The following is a 16368-nucleotide window of genomic DNA, read 5'->3' on the forward strand; positions in this document are numbered from 1 at the left end:
ATGAGTTCAATCCACTTCTCACTTTCAATATCCTGCAATCATAAACATAATCGCACAATCCCAACAAAGCAATTGCATTGACAAAGTTCAAGGGTGATGACAATCGCGCACACCTTTGCGTATCCAGCAGACTAAATATTTAGTTCGCTTATCGATGATCCCGGAATGCTGTTTATTTCTTGAGCTTCCTGTTCAAACTCATCTCATTCCTATGAAGCAAATGATTTTTTAAAAGGATATTCCTCTTCTCAAATTGCAAGGAAACAAAAACATAATAACTTCAACGTAATTATTATATTTTTTATACCAAAATGAAGCTAGTTTTTTGTTCATCGAATTATGGAGTTCAGCATGCATTCCGAAAACTCATTAGAATTTATTCTCGGAACACCAAACATTGAAACTACTTTATAGATAGAACGAATTAAAATTTGAAGATATTTGCAATACATTGTTCAGGCCCTGAATTCCATTTCGTTTTTCTCATCCTATTGCGGACAATTTGACTGATGCCTATCTGCACAGCAATAATAAGTTTCAGGTTCACCGCTTGAAAATTCGAGCAGCGTTGAAGTCGTTTGATTTTATTTCGAAAGCTTTCGATGTTCGAAACAGATGAATGCGTCCGGTTGGCAGTAGGTATGGGTATCCGAAATTTGAAGCATACATCCAGGGGCTTTTGTTGGAAGCTTTTGGTAACGCTATCCATACTGACTGGAAAAGAGTTTAAATTTCACAGTTTTTTTTTTATTGTTTGGATGAGGAATTATTTTACAGTTAAGAATAAAATCCAACAGAACATTTTATACATTATTCACAATACATTTCATGAAGAGATGCCGAAAACTAGATGAATTGTGTTGCTTATGATTCACAAATTAAGTAATGTAGAACAAAGATTTTGCGTTACTTGTTGAAAATGAATTAATTTTAAGTAATTTGAAATAATTTTAGTACTCTTGTTTTTTGGAGATAAATGTTGATAATTAAAAACAACACAAATACAAAAAACGATTTGTGTGCCCCGAGCTCGTGAACGGATAGCTCTATTTTGCCAAGTATGAATAATTTAATATTACCGTTAGACGTTACTCTTTTTCAAAAGAACCAACAACATCAGAAATCAGTATAATCAACATAATCGTAGCATTTTTGTCACAAAAGTTTGATGAGTTTTTTTTTTATTGCACTGTTCCAGTAATTTAGTTTTCAACTCACAGGCATAGATGCGGAAAGTAAAGGTTTCGAAATCAAGTAAGTGTTAATTTTGTGATTGATTCAAATAAGTATTATTAAAATGTCATGTCAACTGGCTTACCAATAAAATTTAAAAAAATCCTGAACAGATATTACAATTTTCACAAAATAAACCTGTATGTTCTTCTGATGAATGATAAACTAACAAACATTGATTCTGGACCGGTATCACTGGAAATATTTATGCAAATATATTTTTGAAGGTCTGTTTCTTTGAGTTTAACATAAAAATCTGTTTTATTTTTAATTTTTAATGTTTCACTTTTCGTTCATAAAAATTGAGAACTGACGAATTTCATTCTTTGAAGCGCTACATAAACAAAACTAGAGGTCAAAGATATAATCTTACCTCAGATTTGAATGCAGACCATTGAGTTTCATAGAAATCAATTTAATTTAATTGGCAATAACATTCTTTTTCCTAGTGTAAATTGTTAAAAATTTGCGGATACTAAAAAAATGTGTCAAATCAAAAACATTAACGGATGAAAGTCTAGAACAAAACAGTAAAAAACAAAATCAAGCTGAAACGCACAACGCGTTCTACCAAGTTTACTGAACAATACCTACAGTTTGTAAATTAAGAGCTCGTGTGAAATAATTTCTATTGAAGTTTGTGAAACTTGGGAAAAGTAAGCAACTGAAATTATAATTGAATTGTTTGTAGATAAAACAAGACGTTCCTTTTTCAATTCATTCGTTCTAATTTTGGAAAATTATGGGAAATTTTAATGTTTAGTGATAGAACAAGATTATATTTATAGCTTAACAATTGAATTCCAAAACATCAAAATGTTCAATATAATATTGGAAATTTAGATAAATTGATATGTGATATTTTTCAAAAAAAAAAAAATGATACAAACTATACGAATCAATAAGGGAGGGGGGAAGGGAAGGGAATCATAAAATACAGGCAATCTCATGTAACCATGGGCCATGCTGGAATTAGGCTATTCGGGTCAATATGACCCAAAAATTGGGTTCCGAAATAGTGGCCAAATCTTCCTTTGGACTCCCAAATATTTATACACCTATGGACAGATTTATTCTTGTTAATAAAAAGTGCTATGAAATCAACGTAATATATTAAAACTATCAGAAATTATAAGCATTTTAAAAAGAGCTCGTTTTCGGGACTTTTTTCGTTCTTAATTAGATTCTGGCAGGGCCGAACTTAGCCATCGGGGCAATTTTTCTTGGGGGCCCTTAAGATTCGATTTTTTTTTTTCAAAAGCTATCACAGAGAATACAAAACATTTTCAACGTGTAAAAGGACTGGAAATGAGATCAGTATACTGTCTTCAAATTGCCATTTTGTCTGCGTAGTATCTGGTATCTTCAAATTAGTTTCTGGTATCATCAAATTAAAAACTGTCAATTAATCACGTGCAAGCATTGCCGAAGAGCTTAGAAATGTTTCCGAAATGAAAGCTCTGATTTGAGCTGCAAAGTGCAAAACTTGATTCTCATTTTTTTTGATACCCTAATCACCAGCTAAAATTCGCTGATTTAAGAAAATTCCCGGATAGATATTTAAAATGATTTTCATTTCATCATTGATCGTCTGGTTTGTACTTCATTGAGATATATTTACCTAATGACAATTAAAAAGTACCATGAAGATTTGAAACATAGAATTCAAAATGCAAAAAAAAATGAACAAAATAATTAAATTCAAGTTTCTCAGATATACAGATATAAGAGTTTAGGAATTCAAAACTTAAAATCAGGTAATATTCAGAACCACAATTCAGTGTCTCAAATCTTAATCATAACTTCAAATCTAGTTTTGAGAAACAAATTAAGAACTAAATTTAAAAAAAAGTTTAAATCAGAGCAAAATCAGAGATTGCACCGAATGTGAATTTCAATTTTATATCTTTGAAACACAAAAAATCTTTTTCATGTTATTTATAATATGATCCTCATAAGATAAATTTCTTTTTATCAAATTGATTATTAAAATGTGACAAAATTGTCATTCGATGCCCTCAAAGTCAAAGGGGTATAAGTTCAAAAAATATATAGGGGTATAAGAAAAAAATCAGAATAGAGATTAAATGTTCAAAACACAGAATCATTTATCATTGAAAAGGTCAAATAAGGAATCCAAATGAGTTTTGTACCTTTAACAAAGATTCTGTGTTCTCAAAATTCAGAATAAAAACATGAAACTGAACTTCAGTAACTGAAGAAACAATGCAAGACTTGAAAAACTCAATTGTCAAGATAAGATTAAAAACATAGATAAATTAATGTTAAGAGATTCACTCAATGGTATTAGCAACTCAGCTATGAGTTCGTTTTAATGATAATTTGAGAATAATCAATTTGAAAATAAAAAGCTGAATTCAGCAAATTTACTTTAGTGATAAAATTTTGGTTTAATTAATTGAAAATTTTTCAATTGGAATTTCAAATCTAAGACAGCAATTAGGATGGAAATACAATAAAGGAATTCAATACTGTCGATTGGTCCAATTTATGAAAATTGAGAGGGAAAAGGGTTTAAAATTTATAAACTAACGCCTAATTGATATTTAAATAATAATGATTGAAAAAAGAAAAGTTATAATAATACCCGGTATTTACCCGGATACTGCCCGGGTGAAATTGTGAAATGTTTATTATAAAGCTTTTCTGTTCTCTCTTAGCACTGTGAGCTAGTTTTGGTGAAATTAGCTGCTATCTTAGTGCAGTAACCATTACTTGAAAAGTTAACGTAATAATAAACATTATTATTGTGCAAGACGTTTGTATGTAATGAAACATGAGGAGTTGTTTTTCTTTATTTTTCCTGTTCTATGCAGAATATCCTGGCTGACATGTATCGATAAAAAAAAAATTAAAATTTGAGATTTTTTCCTCAAATTCATCTTAATTTTTTTCAAATTCGGTTTTGATTATTTTAGTCCAGATTTTGGGTTGAAAATTTTTAAATTCACTACCAATATTTTGATATTCTCAGCTCGAAAAATGCGGGAGAACTCCTTCACTGCTTACTCTAGGGGCCTCCTTAACTAATGTAGAAGAAAAACTTTTATAGATCTTATTTCACGGGAGCCCCTTAAGTTGTTATATTTCAAGTTTTCATTCCGATTTTCTAGTTTTGATTTCTTTTCATAGATTTGTAGAAATTAAAATAGTATGATTATAGTAATTTTAAAACTTGTTTTCGCTCGCCCCCCACCTGGAGCCGGGGGGGGGGGGCAAAGAGATTGCCTCTATTGCTCCCCCCCCTTAATTTTGCCTTGGATACTGGTAATCTGATAAAAATATAATCTTGAAATAGTTTTAAAGGGATATTAAGTTGTACGTTCGACGATCAAAAATTTGCATGATATTTATTCGACTAACACAATTAAAAGCCCGATGTTGAAAAAAGAAGAAAAGACGCCTATCTATAACGTTAAAAAAAAATTCATTTGTCTTCATTGTAATAGTGTTGAACTTGCAACTAATAATCTGCACCTAATTCAAAACATCCAATAAATGTTAATGATTAGGCCGGAACAAATATCAATTTCTTTTTTTTTCATATGTGATGAAAGAAATTAGAGAAACATGAACTATCAAAGAACGAAAGAACATAAGCCGTAAATATCATGAAAATTTCGAAAAAGATACAACGGCTCACCGACAGGACTTGAACCTGCAATCTCCGCTTCGGTACAACGGCGCGTTAGCCAATTCCACCACGGTGAACGTGATGGAACCGGCGAACACGAGCAATCGAGCTCTGCCGATCAACTGCTGGACCTTCTATCGAAACACCATGTATATCCCGCATGTGATCTTTCCCTCTATTGATCTCTCTTGTTTCTCTAACCCCACCCATCGACTCGGGATTTTAGCCGAGCGAGCACATGGTCGATTGCTTCGGGTTTGCCGCAACTTACGGTCAGATGAAGAAGCAATCAGTGCCGCTCAAGGTTCCGAGCAGACCAGTTACACAGGGAGGTGTTGCTCTGTTGAAATCGTGTTGCTCGTGTTCGCCGGTTCCATCACGTTCACCGTGGTGGAATTGGCTAACGCGCCGTTGTACCGAAGCGGAGATTGCAGGTTCAAGTCCTGTCGGTGAGCCGTTGTATCTTTTTCGAAATTTTCATGATATTTACGGCTTATGTTCTTTCGTTCTTTGATAGTTCATGTTTCTCTAATTTCTTTCATCACATATGAAAATGTGATCATTTTCAGGTACAAAGATGTACCAAGCGATTTCATAACATCAGTATTGATATCAATTTCTTCATTTGTCACCCCCCCCCCCCTTCAAAATTTCCAAAAAATAACACGAAGAGGGGAATAAATAATGTTTGAAGTATTTTATAGAAATTTCGAAAAAAATACCAAATACCGTCAACTGGGGAACATGCAAAAATTTCAACTCCAATGGCTTCTAAAAAACTTATGTTCACAGTTAATCCTACCCCTTCTACATCAAAAGTTTTAAGGATGATGAGACATCAAATCTGCGTACTTAGAGAAATTATTGGTTTGTTAAGTTATTCTTAATTTTCTAAAAACATGCAATTTTCCCCCTCCTTACAAAACGGGGTATCTTGCACCAAACTTTGTTTTTAATGAAAAATCTTATGAAAACGTATTAAAATTTATAGTTTAGTATATTTGCAATGCCTTAAAGACCATGAAGCATGAAAACACCAATTGCAGTAAGTTTTTAGTGTGTAAAAACTAATTTTCACATTTTTTCTGGAAATAAGGATGCTGCATACATTTAAAGGTTACATTTTTATTAATGGATTCATTTTTCAAAGTTATCAGCTTTCAGACGATGTAAGCGCACGAAACATTAATTTTCATTAGATGAATTGCAAACTGAGGCGTTTTCACCTAGAAAAAGTCAATAAATGAATGATAAATCACATCAACAGAAATAACTCAATAGTGATTGAATGTGTACAAATAAACTAATGCAATCTAATGTTTCGTTTTTACATAATTGAAAAGCTTATAACTTGAATAATTGAATCAAATAATAAAAAAAAATACTCTTGAAGTAATAATTGGGGGCATTGAATTGGTATAAATTCTTCTGGTCTCTATAATGTTCAACATAGTTGGGTGTTTTAGCAATTTGAACATTGATGTGTATTGATAAATTCACTGATTTTCTGAAACTTATTCAAAAAAAAAAATTTAACCCTCTAGTGCCAAATCCGCTTTAAAACGGGGTCTACTAAAATCACCATAATTTTTTTTTTACTACAGTAATTTTTATTAACTTTTTTCGCAGAATCTTGCTAAATATGGTAAGCAAACCATACTAATGCAAATGGTTTGACAAGCAGTTGCCAAAAGCAACAGCTAAGAAAAGTTAAAAAATATGAGAAAACCAAAAATTGACCTATTTTTCGAAAAATTATCAATTTGGTAGCCTCAGAAATTCCTGATCAATGAGTTTTACGATTTAAAAAAATATTGACAGTAAGGTTAAAAAGTTACCGCCATTCTGGATTGATTTTTTTAGAAGACAAATTCCTAAGTTAGGTAGTAGAGATGAAACAGTTAGGTAGGAGAGATAAACCCAAGTAACCATAAGCAATAAGCCATAACCCTTAATTAGCATTAAATCAACATTTCTAATGCAAGTTAGAATTATATCAACATTCATAATGCCTTTTAGCTTTATATAAGCATTATTAATGCATAGAAGCAATAACAAAAATTAGCACTAATGATAGCACTATATGCACATATAGAGCAACTATATAAAGCTAACAAGCATTAAGACTGTAGCACTAGAACTTCCTGTTAATGCTTATATAAAGCTTTTATAAAGCGCAGAAACGTCAAACCCGCGAATGTCAACAAGAATGATTTTTTCATTTGTTGCGTGTGAGTAAGCAAGACAGCAAACGAAAACAATCAGAGTGGGCAGTTGCAGTTGTCTTCTCCCAAAGTTTTACAATACATTTCCAAACCTTCTCATGCATACATTGTCTATGAAGTTGTGTGACCCGAACAGTATTTGAAGTACGGGTATTTTCACCTACCTTATCAGCATCAAGAGTGGTCGAAATGGTAAAGGCTCAAGGAAAGATAAAGGCTGCTGAGGGATCCTCGGTTCGAGACTCTTCAAAGTTAATTCATAAATCAATTATAATCACTTCTCATTTCATAGAACACTTCATTAAGCGAGCATAATCCTTCATTCGGCAGGTTGATTGATGTTGTAGATAATGATTTTATTTTTTAATTTTTGTTCATTTTAATAAATCAAAAAATAATTTCCTATTTTGAATTTCCGTTTCACATCAATCATGATCAATCAATTAAAAGGTGTTCTAAGTATGCATTGTTAATGCTTTTATACGGCTGGCGAAAAATGACGTTTGGATGGTGCTCTAATTCAGTAATTTCAATGCTTATTAAAGGCTATGTTGTGATAGCATTTAAACAGCCCGCTATTTCGCCTTTTTAGCATTAAATCTGCATTATATACGCATATAGTGCAAAACAAGCATTAATTCAGAGTTATATATGGGAATATAGTGTTGGTTAAGGGCTAAGTTTTAGTGCTTATGGTTACTTGGGAACCCTGCTTAAAGGTGGGGTTGGAAAAGTATGACAACAATTCGAAAAATATGTACAATATTTACTTTTAGTATAAGTTGAAGTATCTCAGTTATTTGTGGAAAAATTTCAACAAAAATTACTTTAAAATATAACTATTGGTCAGGATTATTTATTTTATTTACATAGTATTCCGTCTCACGACATAACTTGACGAACATAATTCCTAAAATTCACTCGGTTCATAGCAACCGTTCTCCAATTTCTCGGGCACCCCACGTTCGCCAGATCACGCTCCACTTGGTCTAACCACCTCGCTCGTTGCGCCCCCGCTCGTCTTGTTAATATTGGTCAGGATTAATATATTTCAAAATTAAGGAGAAATTGGTTGAATGTATAGAAACTACAATCGAAAAAGTACTGAAAGTGAATTTCTTTAGCTCCTATGCAATTGTCAAAATTTCTGTCTCATCTTAAAAGTTTTTCGTAGAATAAACCTTGTTTGTAATCATAAAACTAGGCTTTTGTGAATTTTTCAGCGAAAAAAAAGGGTTCTAGAGGATTAACAAAAACTGAAAAATTCTCATTTTATTTTTTAAATTGCTTATAACTAGGGTGAGTGCTCCTACTTTGGACCTAGAGCCTACTTTAGTCCTAAAATGCAAAAAATTGTAAACAATTCATTTTGCTGACATGGAATTAGGATATTCCCATGCACACAATGAACTCTTATTCTTCCTGAATCCTACCATATAGTTTTTTGCCATTCAAAGTCTTTCTGATAAAATTTTTAACGTTTTTAAAAATGTACCTCCTCATCAGTGGTAAATCAGACAGCTCAATTAGTGGGGCGCGTTTTAAGAAATTAGAGTGTTTAAGGAGAAATCACGATTATTACAGTACAAGTTAAAGTTTAAAGGAAAATTACTTTCACTGTGAATAATATGAACCATACTACCTATTTTTCTTAAAATTTATGAAAACCAATGGAAAACTCGGAAAATTTGCAATGGGTCCAAATATAGGAAACTTTCGACTTGGATGTTCCATGTTTAGACCTGACATCACCAAAACTTTGTATCAATACCAAGAAATCAACATATGTGCGAATTTTTAACTGGGACTTAACTCAGAATCAATATTCAATATTTCTAACATTTTTTGCTAGCTTAATGCAAATAAACTACAAGTTAGTAAACACAAACAAGTTTCAGCTATTTTTCTGCTGATGGAGCTGACGGGGAACGAAAGTGTTTGTGATTTTCATAACAGAAATTTAAGTTTTTTTAATGTTAAAAAACTGTAATACTTTTTTATGATGATAGTTGATCGAAAATTATATTTTCAATAAATTTGCTTATTTATTTTCGAAAAATCATACTTTTCATAGGATTTTAGTTCTAGGTCCAATGAAAGGAACAGGTTCAGTACCAAAACAGGAACAGTAGGTTCAATGTTGGAAATTTCGATCATCCATATCCTTACAAATCTCTCAATAACGGCGAAACCTATGTTGAAAATTTTCATTGAAACTTGCAGATAAGATCAGAACTTATAAATGAAATTTCTAAGAAATATAAATTTCCCGTCCATTTATGAGAAAATAATGATTATTTAAAAACCACCGCTTAAAGGGTCCAAAGTAGGGCAACTAACCCTATTTCTGTTTTTTTCATTCGATTTCAGTGATGTCCTCGACATTTTTTTTTTAATTGCACGATCCACAGATCTATTAAATGAATCAGGTGCATACACGAAGTGTTTTTTTTTAATATTTTTGATCTCCCTTCTATGTGAATCAATCATTTATTTTTAAATAGAATATGAAAGATCTAGTTGCGTTAATAATTTCTCTCAAAGACATCAAGGTTCTATCGTTTACCGTTTAGCCGCTATAAATTTGATAGTTTTGCGCCGGGAATAACGCGTAAGTTCAACTTTTCTCAAACGGATTCCATTCATTCAAAATCGAAATGACTTAATTTGCATTGAAGCTCACAGTCATGTCCTCGAAGTGACTGTGACCGTAGGCCAAAACCTGCCTAAACGAATGGGAAGATAAGCGAAAGAAAATTGTAAACGCTGTCAGTCAGAGAGAGCTTTTTGAGTGAGAGAAGGCAATGAAGGAAACGAAAACGGAAGACTCTGAATGGAGAGAAATTTCACATTCACGCAAGGCTGTCGACAGTTTTAAGCTCTGAATATTACTACGAAAAATTCTACAAGCTGAAATCATAAAAATAAATGTTTGGATGGGTGAAATTTTAATATTTTCAAACGCGTGATTCAAAACATTCATATTCCAGCACATGGAAACGAGATTTACAAGGTGTTTCTTTGATTTGTATTTTTGTTGCATTTTACCCCAGACACCTAACTGAATTATAAAAATATTTATTAAAAAAAATTGGGTGATTGTTCGAAAAATATTTTTAAACCAACAGTGTTGGTATAGCATAAGGTTGCCAGATTGCCCGGTTTTATCCGTGTTTGCCCGGATATTTGATACACAATTTTAGAACAGTCCGGCCCGGCCCGGATGCCCGGATATCATTGAGAAATGGCCGGAAATGTTTTATTTGGCAATTAAAACAAAAAAAAAATTGTGTTGCAAATTTTTTTTAGTTAGCCACCAAAACAAAACTTTTTGAGCAGATTTTGCAAAAATAATCATGAAGAAATTTTTCGAAGACTAAAATACGATTTCATATTTGTTTTTGAATTTTTATGAAAAAGTTATTTTTTTTTTCAATTCTTCTATCTTGATTTTTGTTGAGTTATTTCTGGGTTTTGACAAAATTTGCCCGGATATTGCCTGCATTTTCGGTCTCGATTGAGAAATAAAATGCCCTGTTTTTGCCAGGTTTTTTTCTGGCAACCTTAGTATAGCATGAGGAAATCAGTCAAAAGTTTGTAGGTAATTTTTAAGCCAATCCGTCATATCCGTCATACAAAATTTGTTCATTTATTGCTCGATTTTTCAAATTTTAGCTTAAGATGCTACAAATTATGTCATCACCATTTTGTAATCATAAAAATTTAATTTTATTACCGTCAACTGGAGCAACATGCAACACTTTTCAACTTAAATGGCTTCTAAAATCTTAATGCTTACAGATAATCATACCTCTTGCACATCAAAAGTTTTAAGGTTGATGGGACACCAAACTGACGTAGTCAGAAAAATTATTGGTTTGACCGGTTATTTGTAAATTTACAAAAACACGTGATTTTCACCATACTTAGAAAAAGAATTCCCTAATTCATGAAAAATCAAATGGAAACGTTTGAAAATTCAAAGTATTTGGTACATTTGTGATGTCATAATCCATAAAGCACCAATTGTAGTAATTTTTGGTTTTGTTCGAAATAAATTTTACATTTTTTCTGTCAAAAAAGTTTTTAAGAAAAAAGTGTTACTGTGCTGCATACATTTAGGGGTAAAAAAATACTACAAAACTTTCTTTTGTCTTAAATCATGTAAATAAATCTTCGGATGGGTGAAATTTTAATGTTTACAAACGCATAATGCAAAACAATCATTTCCCAGCATATGAAAACGTGATTTATAATATTTTGTTCTGATTTGCATTTGGTTGCATTTTGCCCCAATCAGCTAATTAAATTATAAAAATATTTATTTAGAGAAATTTGGTGATTGTCCGAAAAATATTTCTACACCATCAGTGTTGGTTTTGGATAATGAAATCAATATAAAGTTTGTAGGTGATATCATTAGGCCTATCCGTCAAACGAGGTAAAGTTTTTTGCGGCATCGAAAAATGTAGAAATTTTAATATTTATTGCTCGATTTTTTTAATTTTTTATGAGAATCAAAATTTAAAAAAAAAAACTCTCTTACGATGTTAAAAACTATGTCATCATCAATTTGTTATCATTCAATGATAACTTTATTACAGTATGTTGAAATAAAAATTGAATGAGTGTTGTGGTATACAAATGTTGCATCTAACCCCGCTGTTGCATGATGCTTGTCGGTATCTGAAAGATTACAAGAGCTAAAAACAAATTGTGGAAGATGAGTATTTATCGCATTTTGTAATCTTAATTAAATTAAAATTTATGCATCGATATAGTATACAATTTTGTTGCATACAAGCGTTCGTACAATTTATTCCAATTTATTAGTTTTTCGCATTATTTTTGTCATCCTATCCCCTCGAGATGTTCCAACTCCAAGTGACAAAAGAAGGATTTGAAATTTGTTCCAGCCTTATTGTAGTCAATTAAAATAACGGAAAAATGGGCCACTTTGGAACAGTTTTTGTAGTTTTTATAACAAATTTAGAAAAATAAGAAAAGAACAGCTATTGAGAATGAGCGAGAAGCGATTTTTAAGAAGCATTTCAATCACATACTTAACTTTTGTTTAAGCACGAATAAACTATTTGAAAGCAGTAAAATCAATTCTATGCTATGCTTCTTTTTGTCGGTCCATGAGCTAAATGACTTTTAAGTTTATATAAGATTTTTTTTATAGATAGGACTTATTAAAGAATTGAGAAAAAAAATCACTGATTTTAGATTTTCCACACGGAATATTTTCTTCTGTAGCCACCCTACAGCTGGCTGAAGCAATTTGCGGAAATAATTGAAACATCGCGCGTGCTCCAACTTCCTCTCATCAACACCTGCCCTAGCACCACGCCAGTCTTTCTCGTTGTCTGCACGTTACCGAGCCTACAAATCATGGGAAACTGAAGCGAAGTGTGGGCAAGTCTTAGCTAGAAAAAAAAGAAGTGTAACATGTTTCTATTGGACTGACCCACATTAACATTACGTTTCTCGGCCCCTCACAAACCACTACCTCCACCATATCGAAGCCAAGAAGAGGAGGTTCAATCCTCCAGCAGTCACTGGCCCGAGAGTCGAATAGTTAACGATCGGAGCTACTCATTGCAATTTTTGTTTTTGTTTTTTTTATTTATGAGCCTTCCCTCGGCTCGTGGGCAAGTTAGTTAGCTGGTAAGTAAGATCTTGCAAACGAAGGGGAAATCCGCGGAACAAGCACCGAAGAAGTGGTTGATTACATCAATTCAGCTTAACTCAGTTCAGCTGTTGGAAGCCGTGCTCAGGCACTGCAATAAACTTCTATCTACATACTTATCTACATACCGGTAGGTACCACTACATGGTAATAAAACCATTTAGACCTGACTGAAAGATGCCAAGAAATGTTGAGAAGATAGAAATTTTACGGAATATTTCTATGAGATCGATACCAGAACTATAAAGGGTGTCCATTCCGGAATACGTTTGTATTTGGATTGATTCTTACTACATACTTACTGCACCATTTAACAATATCAGCTGAACTGCTTAAAAACTTTATGGAAAAGCTTGAATGAAGATCTTTAAATTTAAAAGTTTGATACAAGTTTAGTTTGAATAAAAGTTTATCACCGATACTTATTAAACTGCATTTACATATTGACATTTTTCGATGAGATCATGGTGACTCACCTAAAACAGTCAATAAGTGAAACCGTATAAAAGTTTCGTTAGCAAATAATTTCAGGGTAAAATTAAAAATACTTAATTTATTTTTAATGAGTTGATGCAATTCCCACTTGTTTGAAATAAAAATGTTAGAGCATTCTTATTTCGAAAAAGGTTTAGGTTCAACAGCAGGATTATTGAAATCATTTTTATTCCTTCATGCAGACAATATTCACACAAAATATATTCTTTACTTTCTGTGATATAAAAACAACGTTAAAATATAAATTTATAGAGAGGATAAAGAATGATACCCTGAATGCATTATTTATTAACATAGTATTCCGTCTCACGACATAACTTGATGACCATAATTCCTAAAATCACTTGGTTCATGGCAACCGTTTTCCAATTTCTCGGACATCCCATATTCTCCAGATCACGCTCCACTTGGTCTAACCACCTCCCTTGTTGCGCCCCCGCTCGTCTTGTTCCTACCGGATTCGTAGCGAACACCTGTTTTGCAGGACAGTCGTCCGGCATTCTTGCAACATGTCCCGCCCAGCGTATCCGGCCAGCCTTCACCACCTTCTGGATACTGGGTTCGCCGTAGAGTCGCGCGAGCTCGTGGTTCATCCTTCGCCTCCACACTCCGTTCTCCTGTACGCCGCCAAAGATGGTTCTTAACACTCGTCGCTCGAATACTCCGAGTGTACGCAGGTCCTCCTCGAGCAATATCCATGTCTCGTGCCCGTAGAGGACAACCGATCTAATGAGCGTCATATACAGGTTAAACTTCGTGCGAGGGCTAAGTCTCCTCGACCGCAGTTGCTTGTGCAGTCCATAGTACACCCAAAATTCAGCCTCTGTGCCAATGGCGTGTAGTCAATTACATAGCATCATTGGTACAAGAAGATAACGCGACCGGTGCTGATTCGATTTGCTCCCACCGGCATTAACCTCCCAAGTCAACCGAATTGCGTATGTCTGAAAGAAACAAAATAAAAACGATTTTACGTCCCTCCCTATCGCATCATAAGACGAAGAAGGATGGAAACAAATACCGGCCAACACCAGGCAGCCAGCGAACCGAGCACTGTGCGTGTGAATGTAGCAAAAGCAACAACAAAAACATCCTTCTAATTCAATCCCTTCAATCCACCGGCAAACAATTACGGCCAAGCTGTGCGTGTGTATGCAGTAAAAGCAACAAAAAAAACATTGCTTCAATTCAATCAACCGGCAAACAACCACGGCTAAGCTGTGCGTTTGTATGTAGCAAAAGCAACAACAAAAACATTCCTGCAATTCACCGGCAAACAACCATCGGCCAAGCTGCCCGGCTTTAGCAGCTGTGTAGGGGAGGAGCGGGCTATATGCGCCTATTAAGCAGAACACTGATTTAATAAAATATCACATCGAATATGTGTACAAAAACTATATACACGTGTGCAGGCATCTGTTTTCTATACAATGGAGTAATTTTTATGTTTAAATTTTCCTTCTGTTTTCAAGAAAATGATTTTATTATGAATGTTGTCTAAAATGCCGAACCTCAAACTGTGCGGGCTAAATGCGCCTATTTATGTTTTGAACAAAATTTCTGTTTTTTGGGCAATATTTCCGTATAATTTCATTGAAACTGCTAGAAAGTAATAATTTCCTTACGACAAAGCTGAAGTTTCATAAAAATCTATGTATATTATAATTTTATGGAATGAAACAAAAGTTAGGGTTCCCATACTATGGAGGCAGTTCATCCATGAGAAAATCTTTATCAAATCTGTTTTTAGATCGTCAATTCTCTCTTAAGTTGTTATTCAGAGCTTAGATTTGAAGTTTCAATGATAAACATCATTTATTTATTCTATTTAACCTGTTATTTTAGGATGGAGGCATTTTACAAACATGATGGGGGCATACAAAAACACTCTATTATTCCACTATATAATCATTATTAAACCTCCACAAAAGCTGAAATATGTTTAATTTCTTAAGTTCATTTGAGTAAGAAAAAAAAACCATCTTAGTTTTTGTTTTAAGCTCCTTTACGTATAATTTTTAAAAGTCGAAATATTACATCAAAATGTATCAAAACCTTGTATGATTTTTTAAATTTTTTTGAGTTTATAAATTCATAAAATTCTTTCTTGCCTTATGTTCTAAGCGTATTACCCTCAAAATGCATTAGTCAGATAAGCTGTCTAGTCAGCCATTTCATCAAACAGCCGTAGGGTCATTTAACCCGATAGGCCCATTTAGGAAACCTTTCCCCTATATGTAGCGTGTGTATGTAATAGCAGGCAGTAAGCAAAGCACAGTTCTCATTCAATGGGTTTCCCTTTGCCTTCACTCCCGTTCCCTTTCCCGTTACCATCGCAAGACAAAGGACTACCTTGAAAGGCGGCCAAACGCCGGGAAGCCACCGTCGTGCGTTTTTTTTGTGATTGTTCGGCGGCAGAAAGCCTATGACAAATATCCTTCATCCTGTATGAAGCTCAAATAGTACACTGGTAAGGATGACGGACTGGCAAGACGATCTAGTTGGTGATTTGAGTTCGTCTCTCCCTACGGGCGCTGTATTTTATATTTTTATTTTCTTGTTTCTGGGATGAATTTTCCAATAGGAAGGAAATCCCATAAAATGTTTTTCTTGTTCCGCTTCAATGTAGTGGTCATGCATAATTTTAGTTGGGAGCCGAGTCCTTATGCCAGTTACGGTTTTTCAAACATATCATCTTCGGCACAGTGCACATTTCAGCGCATTATCGGCACAGAGATTTGCTAAATAGGCATTGGATTTTTGCAACCTCTTCTATGGGTGTAGACACGACTTCCGCTGATAACTCGCCGCCGGATCTCACGGCTGGTGTCATTATCTGCGGTCACCAGTGAGCCAATATAGACAAAGTCTTCGACTATCTCCAGCTCGTAGTCGTCGACTGTTACCTTGTTATTGCTGGACTAGCCGTTCGGTCCGTCTCGGATCTGCAGGCCGGCATATACTTCGTCTTGGACGTATTAATCATTAACCCGCTTCCTGCTTCGCGTTTCTGTTTGCGGTAGATCTCCTCCACCGCCACAGATGATCTGCCGACTCAATTTCAATGT

This window comes from Uranotaenia lowii, chromosome 3, assembly GCF_029784155.1.
Source record: "Uranotaenia lowii strain MFRU-FL chromosome 3, ASM2978415v1, whole genome shotgun sequence".
Lineage (NCBI taxonomy): Eukaryota > Metazoa > Arthropoda > Insecta > Diptera > Culicidae > Uranotaenia > Uranotaenia lowii.